This window comes from Populus nigra, chromosome 5 (genome assembly GCF_951802175.1).
Source record: "Populus nigra chromosome 5, ddPopNigr1.1, whole genome shotgun sequence".
Lineage (NCBI taxonomy): Eukaryota > Viridiplantae > Streptophyta > Magnoliopsida > Malpighiales > Salicaceae > Populus > Populus nigra.
The window spans coordinates 9,471,407-9,482,485 of NC_084856.1; positions in this window are offsets into that span (position 1 = coordinate 9,471,407).

The window sequence follows — 11,079 nt, forward strand, 5'->3', positions numbered from 1 at the left end:
TTATAATTCATATTAACTTTATTTTCATAAACGTTTGATATTAAAACATAATCTTTGTACTCCTTCCTGCTCTTGTTTTTTTTTGTTATTATTATCACCTCGTCTTTCAATGTCAAATTGCCGATCTATTTTAACCCCGTCTCAACAAAAGTCAATGATTTGTGAAGGTCATTAAACCTTGTGAGGCTCCTGGGTTTGGTTTTTAGTATTTTATTATTATATTTTTATTTATTAATATGGGTGTTCAGCTAATTTATGCACACCTTGATTAATTTTTCATGTTCTAAAATTAACGACTATATAATCATCTAGTGGTTACCATATTAGCAACACAGGATTCGAATTTAAGACTACAAGGGATGGAAACCTCTTAATTTTAAATTTTTACCACTAGACCACTTACTAAATAGTTGCCCGACCTCATCATTTGTCCCTTGTACAAAGCCTTGAAGCGGGAATAGTGAGAATGCTTGATCAATAAATGTTGATTTCCTTATCACGGTAAAAGTTAAATGGCATGAGATTTTTAATATACATACACTTGTGTATTGTAGACTGGTTATAGTTATGAAATAAATTATTAAGTTAATATTTAATTTTATAAGTATATATTTTTATTATATAATTAAAAAAATATTTTATAAATTTTTTTATTAAAAACACTATAGTTCATCATACAAATAATTAGAAATTGATTCAATCTTCATTATCTCACCCTAAAAGTTAATCTGAATAATAGGAAAGCACAAGCTTATCGGCTAGTCTAATGATTATTTAGCGTGAGTGACTGTAAGGTTAGTATTTTTTTTTTAAATTTCAAAATCAGCCACGATGCTCAGCTACGCATCTTTCAAACAATTTGGTCTAAAAAGGGGATTGCGCCCCAATAATGAGGCATATAACTTTATACAAGACTTTTAGGTATTCTCACTTGTGACTTTGCTTTCTAAATTTAAAACGGGTTGATAATTGTTTTTTTTTAAATTAATAAAAAATATATTAAAATAATTTTTTATTTTTTTAAATTTATTATTGATATAAATACATCAAAACAATAATATATTATTAACATTGTTTAGTATTATAGTAGTTTCTTTAGTATTATAGAAGTGATTGTTTTTCAAAATATTTTTTTATTGGAAATACATAAAAGTAATTTTTTTTTATTTTTGACATTATTATATAAAAAATCTGAAAAAAATAAAAAAAATCAAAATTAATTTAAAGTAAAAAAAAAATATTTATATTTTCTTTACCATAGCCAAGTTGGTCAAGGTGTCTTGCAATGGATATGAAGCCCTCACCCCTTGAAAGATTAAGAGGGTAAGCCAGAAAATAGAGGTTGCCCACTATAGGGGATAAGAAATAACAATCCTTGTGTGTGTATTCCTTCTTTTAAGTTTAATAACTTGTGTGTGAGCGAATTACACCGGAATGGGTGGGATCGTTTTGGTGGTTTTTAAGAAGTTGATGAGAGTGTATTTTAAATATATTTAGGTGTTTTTTTTATTCTGTATCAGAATGTGTCGATGTATGCCAGGGAAGAACGTGGCTCTACACTTTGTTTTTATTCTCTACCTCGGATCTACATGTTATCCACCGTGTAAGTGGTCTCAGCTCTATCAGACGTATCCAACAAGTGCATAAATTGACTTGAGGGGCTCATCCTAGATTTCCTCGTCTTTTGAGGCCGAAGAAAGCTTCAAGATCGCTGAGACTTTTATAAAGGATCTTATTAAGAAATGAAATTTTCCCTAGTTCCCTCATTTTTTTTAAAAAAAAAAAGATGCTCAACTGCTTTTAGAGTATGGAACCCCCTGGTAGCCTTGGACCGTGCTCATATAAAATCATCCATTTCTACCACGGCAACTCCTACAAGAGTCTTCTCAAATTCTAACTCAATTATAGACTTGGGAGTATAACTATAAAATACCCTTTTATCTTTTATATCATTGCCAATAAGATGTGTGATGGTTTTTTTATTGGGAGAACTTTTAAATATTTACTTTACAACTTTTATCTAAAGTCTAAGTACATCAACTTCAACCCTATTAATTTTAGAATTCTACTTAAATACATTTGATCTAATTTCATTTTTTTTTTCTTTTTGAAGGTTTCATTATTAAGATTTCAATAGGTTCATTAACATAAATATCTTTTGCACACTCAAGGTCATCATAGACAAAGATTTATGCATCAAAATCTTCTCCTTCAACATCATCTTCTTCATTATCATCAAAATTTAATGGTTGATTCTAATTCATAAAAGAACTAGAATCATCAAAAATATTAGTTTTAATAGCATATTTATCTCTATCAAGAAGTTGTCTCCTCTACTCATACCTCTTAAACAAGTTCTCAAATCTGGGCATGAATTCGTGATCACTCTTCTTATGATCCTCCAATTTTTTCTTCTTCATCTCCACTAATCTGCATCACTAATCTGCATGATAATTTTTCAACTTACCTCTACATGTTTATTATTGCTAATCAACGAGTTAACTTTGTAATTTATCTCAACATGTCTTCTATCACTAGTTCTTGATTGTCTCTTTTATAAAAGAAAATATCATCATCCCCTAATACACGAGAACGTATTATTTTGCGATTATTTTTTTTAGCCATGGTTTTTTAACAACACATAGAAATTAACAGCCATGAGTTGTTGGCCTTTAATACTAACTGATGCAAACAAAAACAATACAATATAAAATTATAGTCATCACATCAAAACCCTAATTTAAAATTATATTATTAGATATTTCTCTTCAAGTAGTCTACTAAAATATAATATAAACAACCCTATTTATACTAGGAGAAATGTCCTAAATAAAGATAAAAAATAATAATAAAATTGTTATACATCAAATAGAAAAGAAATTATAAATGAACTAAGAGAATATGACAATTCCCAAAAAATAACTTACGGGCTTTATTTGAAGGTCTTCTCAATCTTTGATTACTATAAATTTTAATCCTATATGAAGCAAGGTCTTTAGAATCTCTTAGAAAAATTTCACCCTAATCCAATTGTCAGGTCAAAATTTATGCATGTCAATATAAGGCTGCATGTTAAGGAAAAATCTTCTGCATCATTGACTCACACACCTAGCCCCTTTTCCATGTTTGTTTTTCAAAATTTTGTTTTTTGATTATTTTCATTGGAATGCACTATGAAAGAAAAGCCTAACATGATATTAAAATTATTGTTCGATTTGATCATAGTTCTTAAATAATATTATAGGTTCTTCTAAGAGTATTAACATTTTTATCAATTACTATGTACCTAATACGAAAAAATAAAAATAAAAGATTGCTCCTGAATATTTAATAAAAATAAAATAACTTTTTTTTAAGTTTTTAATGGATTTTTACATTATTTCATCACGTTTATTAAATATTTTTTCCCTTCAATCACATGCAAAGTATTGAGACGTTGTCTTGAAATCTTTTTTTTAAAAAAAAAAACTTCCTTTTGAGATCATAATAAGTTTTTATTTTAAAAAAATACTTATAATAAAAAACATATGCTTTCATTCAAATAATTAAGAGATACATTGATAAATAGATAGAATTTAGGTTAAAGAAATACATTTCTCCTCAATAATTTTTTCCATTGTCGTTCTTGAAAATATTTATTTTTATAATAATTTAATTAAATAAAAAAATGGATTCCAACAATCAAGTATAATAAACTCAGTTAGGACCATGACCTATGTCGTGCGTTGGGTCAATTAACCTGATATGACTTGGGTCAATTCAATACATTGTCACTCTATTTAAAAAAAAATCAACATCATTTATAATTTTCTTTTAAAAAATTCAAATTGAGTTTTGGTCAAGTCGGTTGGGTTACAAGGTCGATTGGGCCACACTAGGTTAACTTTCATCCAAATTACTTGAAACTCATCCCTGAAAATCAGGTCAATGAGTCACTATATTGACCCAACATGTTTGGTGGGGTTTCTAAACAATTTTGGAAAAAGCTTGTAGTAACACACAAGCCATTGACTAGTTAACAAATATACTAAAAAAGTAGGGTGAATGTCACTGATCATATAAATAATCAAGTTGTTCCCTGGTTATTTTAGTTATTTTTCATGCTTTAATTTTTACTTTTGTTACTTGATTTCAAGAGATAAATTTTGAAAATGTTGTAGAAAGACAAAATTAAAATAGTAAGGCTAGAGTGTAAAACATAGAGAAAATGCATGACCAATTTAAAATTCTAAAAAAAGTGTTTTTCAAACCATTTATTTTCCTTTCTCTTTCTCTTTTAATTTAGTCCCTGTAGTTTTTAGAATTTAATTTTGATCTAAAAGTTTATTTTTTTAATTATTAGTTTGAGAGAGGAGATAGAAACTCACTGAAAAAAAAAAGGTGAAGGAGAGAGAGTTGTAAGTTAGCTAAATTCTTATAATAAAAAAAGATTGATTTTGGTGTCAACAGGTTCTATTTGAAGAGATGATTTTTATTAAGGTGTTTTTAAACCTTTATAATGCGTGAAAAGGTAGATCAAAGGTGAGAGGTTTTTTTCTAATTTGATTTTGATTTTGATTTTGAACTGATTTTGAGGTGTTTTAAGTTGAGAGATTGATATATTGACACGATAAGGATGCTTATTAGGTGAAAATAGGGTAAAAATTGAATTTTTAGGTAAAAAAACTCTTGCTTGATTTTTTGACCACCTCTCCGGTTGTTAGAAATTAAGCAAGTAGGTAACATGTCGTCTACTTTTTTTTTTTTTTTAAGAAAAAAGGTGGAGAAACTTGTGCCAAAGAAACAATATGGTTGTGCAAGCAAGCATGACTGCTTGCATGGACTTTCTTTAAATGGGTCAGATGCCCTAAGCCACCTAGGCCTAAATGACCGGTCATTATATATTCAGTTCATTATGAATTTTTCTTGTTTCTTTTTTTTTTCTGATTAAATATCATTTTTAAGAATAAGATTATAGTTTTTTTTAATAAATTTATTGAGAGCTTTTTTACAACCCTTCATGATTTGTATTTATTTCTTAAATTCTTATTTTTGGATTTTTGCATAAGTTTTTTTTGTTTGTTATCACAAGGTTACATAAAAAAACAGACCCAAAATTTTTTTAGTGTATTATTCTTATATTTTTTTAATACATTGTGGCATAATAATGAAAAAGCTATTTTATTTTGATAGAATTTAAATTATTGTTTTTCTTATAAAAAAGTAATGATATATAATTAAATAAAAAAATTGAATAGCTCCTTGTGATACGAGATCAAATATTTTAATCTGCATTTATCTATAAGTTTCTTAATTTAATATTTTATTTGCATCAACATCTATTTCTAATATTTACTTGTGTATATAATTCTTGATTTATTTGATTAAAAATATGCCAACCTTATAGTTCACAATAAAAAAAAATGTTTTTCTATCTTAGGACAATAACCAAATGCCACCTTAGATTATTGTTATGGTAGAAGGTATGATTTAAGAGATTATTTGAGAATTTAGGGTTAGGTTAGTATTTAGAAATTAATGCTTTTAAAAGACCTCGTGATTGGAAATTTCAAACAAAATCTTTGTAAAAAAATGAATTCTTGTAACTGAAAATATAAGTATGTTGGTTCAACATAAGAAAAGAAAGACAAATTGATCAAAAATATTATATTAGTGTTTGGATTTGGGTTCATATCATCGCAAGAAGAAAAAGAAATTGAGAATGATGAGAAAGAAAATGTGTTTAAAAAGAGAAAAATTTTGATGTGTCTTGGGCGTTACTGATACATTATATTTGAGGGCAACTTGGTCTTTCCATCCAAATTAAAAAATTATGTTGACTTAGGATGTAAACAATAATTTTCAAAAGAATATAGATGAAATAAAAAAAATGACTCAACTACAGGATTGTAAACCCCTAGAAATTTGAAAATAAAATAAATATCAAGTAAGTAAAAAATTTATTAATTAAAATGAGTTTAGATATATAATCAATAGGTATGAAAAGTGAAATGAAAAGGTGTTGATAAAAACTCTAATTAAAACTCAGTAACGTTGCCGTGAAATGGTAATAAGTCCTAAAAGAATTGAATGATGAAAAAAGTAGAGTAAATATATTTTGAAATAAGGAGATGGTCATGAGAATTTAGTGGAATAAATGATACGATCCAGGAAAGGATAACACAAGAAAATTCAGATTTTTGGTATAAAATCACATACGAACCAATTTTATATTTTCAAACATAACTCTCAATTTGACTGTTGAATCAAGCTATAATTTTATAAGTATTATTGTTATATCTTAGTATAAAATTCTAGGATGATCGAAGTTCGGTGAAGCCATATAATAATGTCAACAATTGGATAAAAACTAACATATAGACTTAATATGACATTTTTCTAAAATAAGTTGAATGAATTGGAAATTTCAACAACTTCCTCTCTTTGAAACAACCAGTTCTACTAGAAGAGAAAAAAAAAGAGTTCTTCATATTTCTTGATTTTTACTTAGAAAAATTAGGACAACTCATGATTTCAGGCATGGTAGGTGAGAGGATGAGTGTTTAAACATAATTAAACATAAAAATTAAAAGGGAAATCAAGTTAAAGAATTGGGAGTTAAAGAGAGAAGTCACAACAAAGTAAGAAAAGAAGGAAAAAGGGTGAAATAATTTTGACTGGCTAGCGTTCGAAACTTATTTGATTGTTGAGTAAGGAGTTGTAAACTCAATATGCAAGTTTAAGTAGAGCTAAATGGATTTTTGTGCGAAATTCTTAAATTTCAATTAGGTTTCTTAGATGAAAATTAGGGGAATTGTGAAATTGTGGTAGAATAATGAAATTAGGGTAGATTAAGATATGAATGATTCAAATAATGAGTAATTAAAGAAGAAATTTTTGTATTTTGGTTAAATTACGGTCAACCATAATAGGTAAAAAAGTGAGGAAATTATGGAACTAAAGTGAATATTTAATTATTATATGCATTTAGCATATGAAGATGTGTTGATGATGATTAGAATTGAATTGAATTAATTATCAAATTTTAATTAATTTGCTTGTAGGTAAATTGTGAACTAGAGTATATGTATAAAAATTGAAAAAATGTGTTAATTGTTTATAATTGATAAATTGAGTTAGATTAATATGTTTAATGAAAGTTTATGAACAATTGAAGATCGAATTACATGAACCTTAGGGTCGGCCATGTATTGTTTTGTGGAAGAATTGGATACTTGTGATTGTGTGTGTGTTAATGAGATGGTGATAATAGAGAAAGAATGGTTATTTATAAACATTGAAATTGATGTTAAGCATGTTTACATATTAAGAATTTTGTGTAAAAGATTGAAGTATGAAAAATTTATATTAGAATTTATAAATGGGTATAAGATTTATGTTATGAAAAATATATGAGAAGAAATAAATTAGAACTCTGATTGAAGTTGAGGTTTGATTTAACCCAAATATGAAAATAAAAGAACATAGATAATTGATTTAATAAAATTAAAAGTATATGTGGAGAATGTGTTTGAATGTTGGTAGTGTTAGGATTATACATGAAAACTTGGGAATTTGAGAACTAGTATTTGAATATGTAGGTTAATTGTTAGTAAATAAATAGTGGAATAAGAAATGAATAAAGAATGACAAAAAAATTGATAAGAAGTAAATGTCTCCTATGAAAAATAATAGGATTCATAAATTAAGAAATCATATAGTTCAATTCATATTGATGTAATAATGTGTCAAATGAAAGGAAATAATAATAATAATAATAAATAATGATGATAATTTTATATGTGAGATTAAAGTAATGTGAAAATTTATATGATAAAAGTACTGTGATACTGATATTGGTATCTTTTTTAATATTAGGAGAGGCATCGTGGATAAGATCTATTATTGGTGGATTCTGTACGACTAAAAAAGCAGGTAAGTGCTTATACACTTTATTCTTTAATTTTACTGCATTTATTCCTTTTCAATTGAGTTATGTGTAAAGTGTGATATATATGAATAAAGAGAAACATGAAAGGACATGTTAAAATGAGAGAGAAATGGTATAATAATTAAGTAATAAGATGAAATGTTGAGAAATGATATGCATGGTGACCAATGATTGAATAGTTTGTCATCTTAGATGGAAACCAATGATTGAGCAGTCTACCTTCGTAGATGAAGATCAATGATTGAGTAGTCTACCGTCTTGGATGAAAATGTTGGATATGAATGGTTTTTATTTTTGGACATGTAAATGTATCTACGAATATTTGGGTGTGAGTATATGATTTTTAGTAAGGACATGAATATGATTAGATTGAAAATTATAGGGAGTCTATGAAGATTTAAAAAATCAAAAGTTATATACAAATACAAATAATAAAGAGGTATGGAATTATCCTAAGAATAAATAAGTATGATTCATTAAGATTTTGATTATAAATTATCTTAATATATTTATTGTTATATATGTTACAGGTCCATCGTGTACTATTAGACAATATAGATACAGTCTTTAGAAATATTTAGTTATCTAGGTGTTTTGTTATTTATGTACACTTCTTTATGTATATTTGGTTTGAATCACTTATTTTCATCCGTAATTAATCATTTTGTAATTACTTAAATTTAGTTCTTTTATGTTTTGTTTTTCTTATCCTTATATATTTTTGTAAGCCACGAGATCTACACAATTAGATAAATGAAGAATTCAATATGTCATTTTAGAATATTGAGAAAACGATTAATGAATTGGGATACGTCTGAAGCTACCATATGATCCCTGTTGGGTTGAGTTTTTATATAGGCTTAGTGGGACAAGATTTTGGGTAAAGTTCAAATAGGAAGGAAACTTTGCTAAAATTAAAAAAAAAAAACAATTATTGATCATATAATTGGTTGATAGTAGAAAATACAACATGGATATCACCAAGAAAGGAAATTATAGAACAAAAATATACATAAACGTTATGGATAAAAAGATCAAGTACTGCAAACATAAATTAAAACATGTTGAAAATATTACATATTGGTTTGATTCTTATTCAGTATTCAATACATTTGAAGTTGTTATGAGAAAAATATTAGTATATAAAAATAATAAAATGTAATAAGAAAATAAAGAATTACAAAGGTTATATATAAAAAATAAAATAAAATTCCCTACTTTTTATATCTACTTAATAAGTCTTTGTACTGTTATGTTTCAAATTTCTAGGACGTTACAAGGAAGGTTGATATGATTTTCTTGAAAATAAATTTTGAATTCATTCATGTTTACACATAACAAGTAAATAGCCAATAGATATTTGATAGGTACCGTAGTTCATGAAATTATGCTTTTTAGTAAATTTCTAGACTATTATCTTCGCGCTACATTATTGGTCAAATCAATTTTATTTTTAAATAAAAAATATTCAAATATTGTTGACATGTTTTCTAATTAAAAAAAATTAATCATGAACTCAAAATATATAATACAAATTGGATGACATTTTTTTAAATATTGATACAATAACGTATTGGATGACACTCCTTTTCAAATATTAAGATAACGACATATTGAATCGATATGAGTTAACATATTGACACGATCAAAGAGTTGATGTCTTATCCCAAGTGCATAGTATCAAAGTAATAAATAACTCGGCAAGACCGGAGTTGAACCACAGAGAAGTGAACTATATAAATTATAAATAATAATAATAATAATAATAATAATGATGATGATGATGATGATGATGATGATGATGATGATGATGATGATGATGATGATGATGATGAGTTAAAAAGGACTTTGAGATGTAAGATAAATGTGAAGATTAAACAATGATAAAAACAAATGTCAAGGTTAGAGGATCCACTATAGTATTAGAGATAAGTAAAGTATAAACTCTTTATAAATTATCAACATGATCATATTAATCATCTTATTTACATAACACCATACTTATAAATTTTGTAAGGTATTCATGATACTAACTTATGTTGACAACAAATCAAGTTCCTCTCATAATAACGATGTCGGCCGAAGACTATAAGGATCAAGTATTTGATGTACCAAGTGTTATACAATACAAATCTAGATTAACCATTTAACAAGCAAGATATTAAGAATTAATAAGATAAAAATGATAAGACATGTTAATAGCAAACTTTCTTGGATATAAACATTAAAGTCCATGTTGAGTTTATATTATACTTATCCTAACACCATTAGTGAAACCTTTTCACCTTGACATAATTAACTTAGCTAGACATTCTGAAGAAGAAAAACATAAATAAACAATATAAGAACATAAACATGATATAAGTTAACTAAGTATAGTAAAGGAAATGAAAAACATAAACAAGAGATTAATGAAAGCAAAACTTAAGTATTACAAAAATATAAAGAGAGAGAGCAAGAACATGATCTTGATCTGAAGAACCAAGATTACTAAATGAATGACAAATGCCTCCTTTTATAAGCTAAAATTCAAAACTATTCATTTGGTAATTGATTATTGATGTAGTGGCGAACTATTGATTTAGTGGACTTGGTGGACAGCAGCACTCAAACATTTTGGCTGGATGAATTGACATTGATGCAATCAGAATTTGGCAAAGTGTTCCGCATGAAAGTTGTTGGCAATCATCTTATTTTTCTACCCATAACATTTTAGAGTATTTGGATCACTAGAGCTCGAGATATGGCTAAAATACTGAGTAGTGTTGCTGGTGGACATGATGGATAGCCCTCAAGCTCTTGTCTGGATTAAATGACATTGCTACCATCAGAAGTTGAGCAAGTCTTCTTCATGAAAGTTGTTCAAAATTGTCTTTTCCTTCCACCCACCAAATTTCAAGTCATTTGGCCTGATTGCAGGACAGATTCTGACTTCTCTTTTGTGGCCAAACTTTGGATTTGAAAACTGCAGATTTGGGTCTTCCACTATTCATGAACATTGTAGGCCTATTTCTTATCTTTTTATCCATATAAATTAAACTGAAATCCAAGATCTACAGCTCTAGATATGACCCAATAACTGAACAGTGTTCCAATTTGAATTGAATTGGTATCTCCTTTCTAAGCTTCTCCTTCTCTTTGTCCTTTCT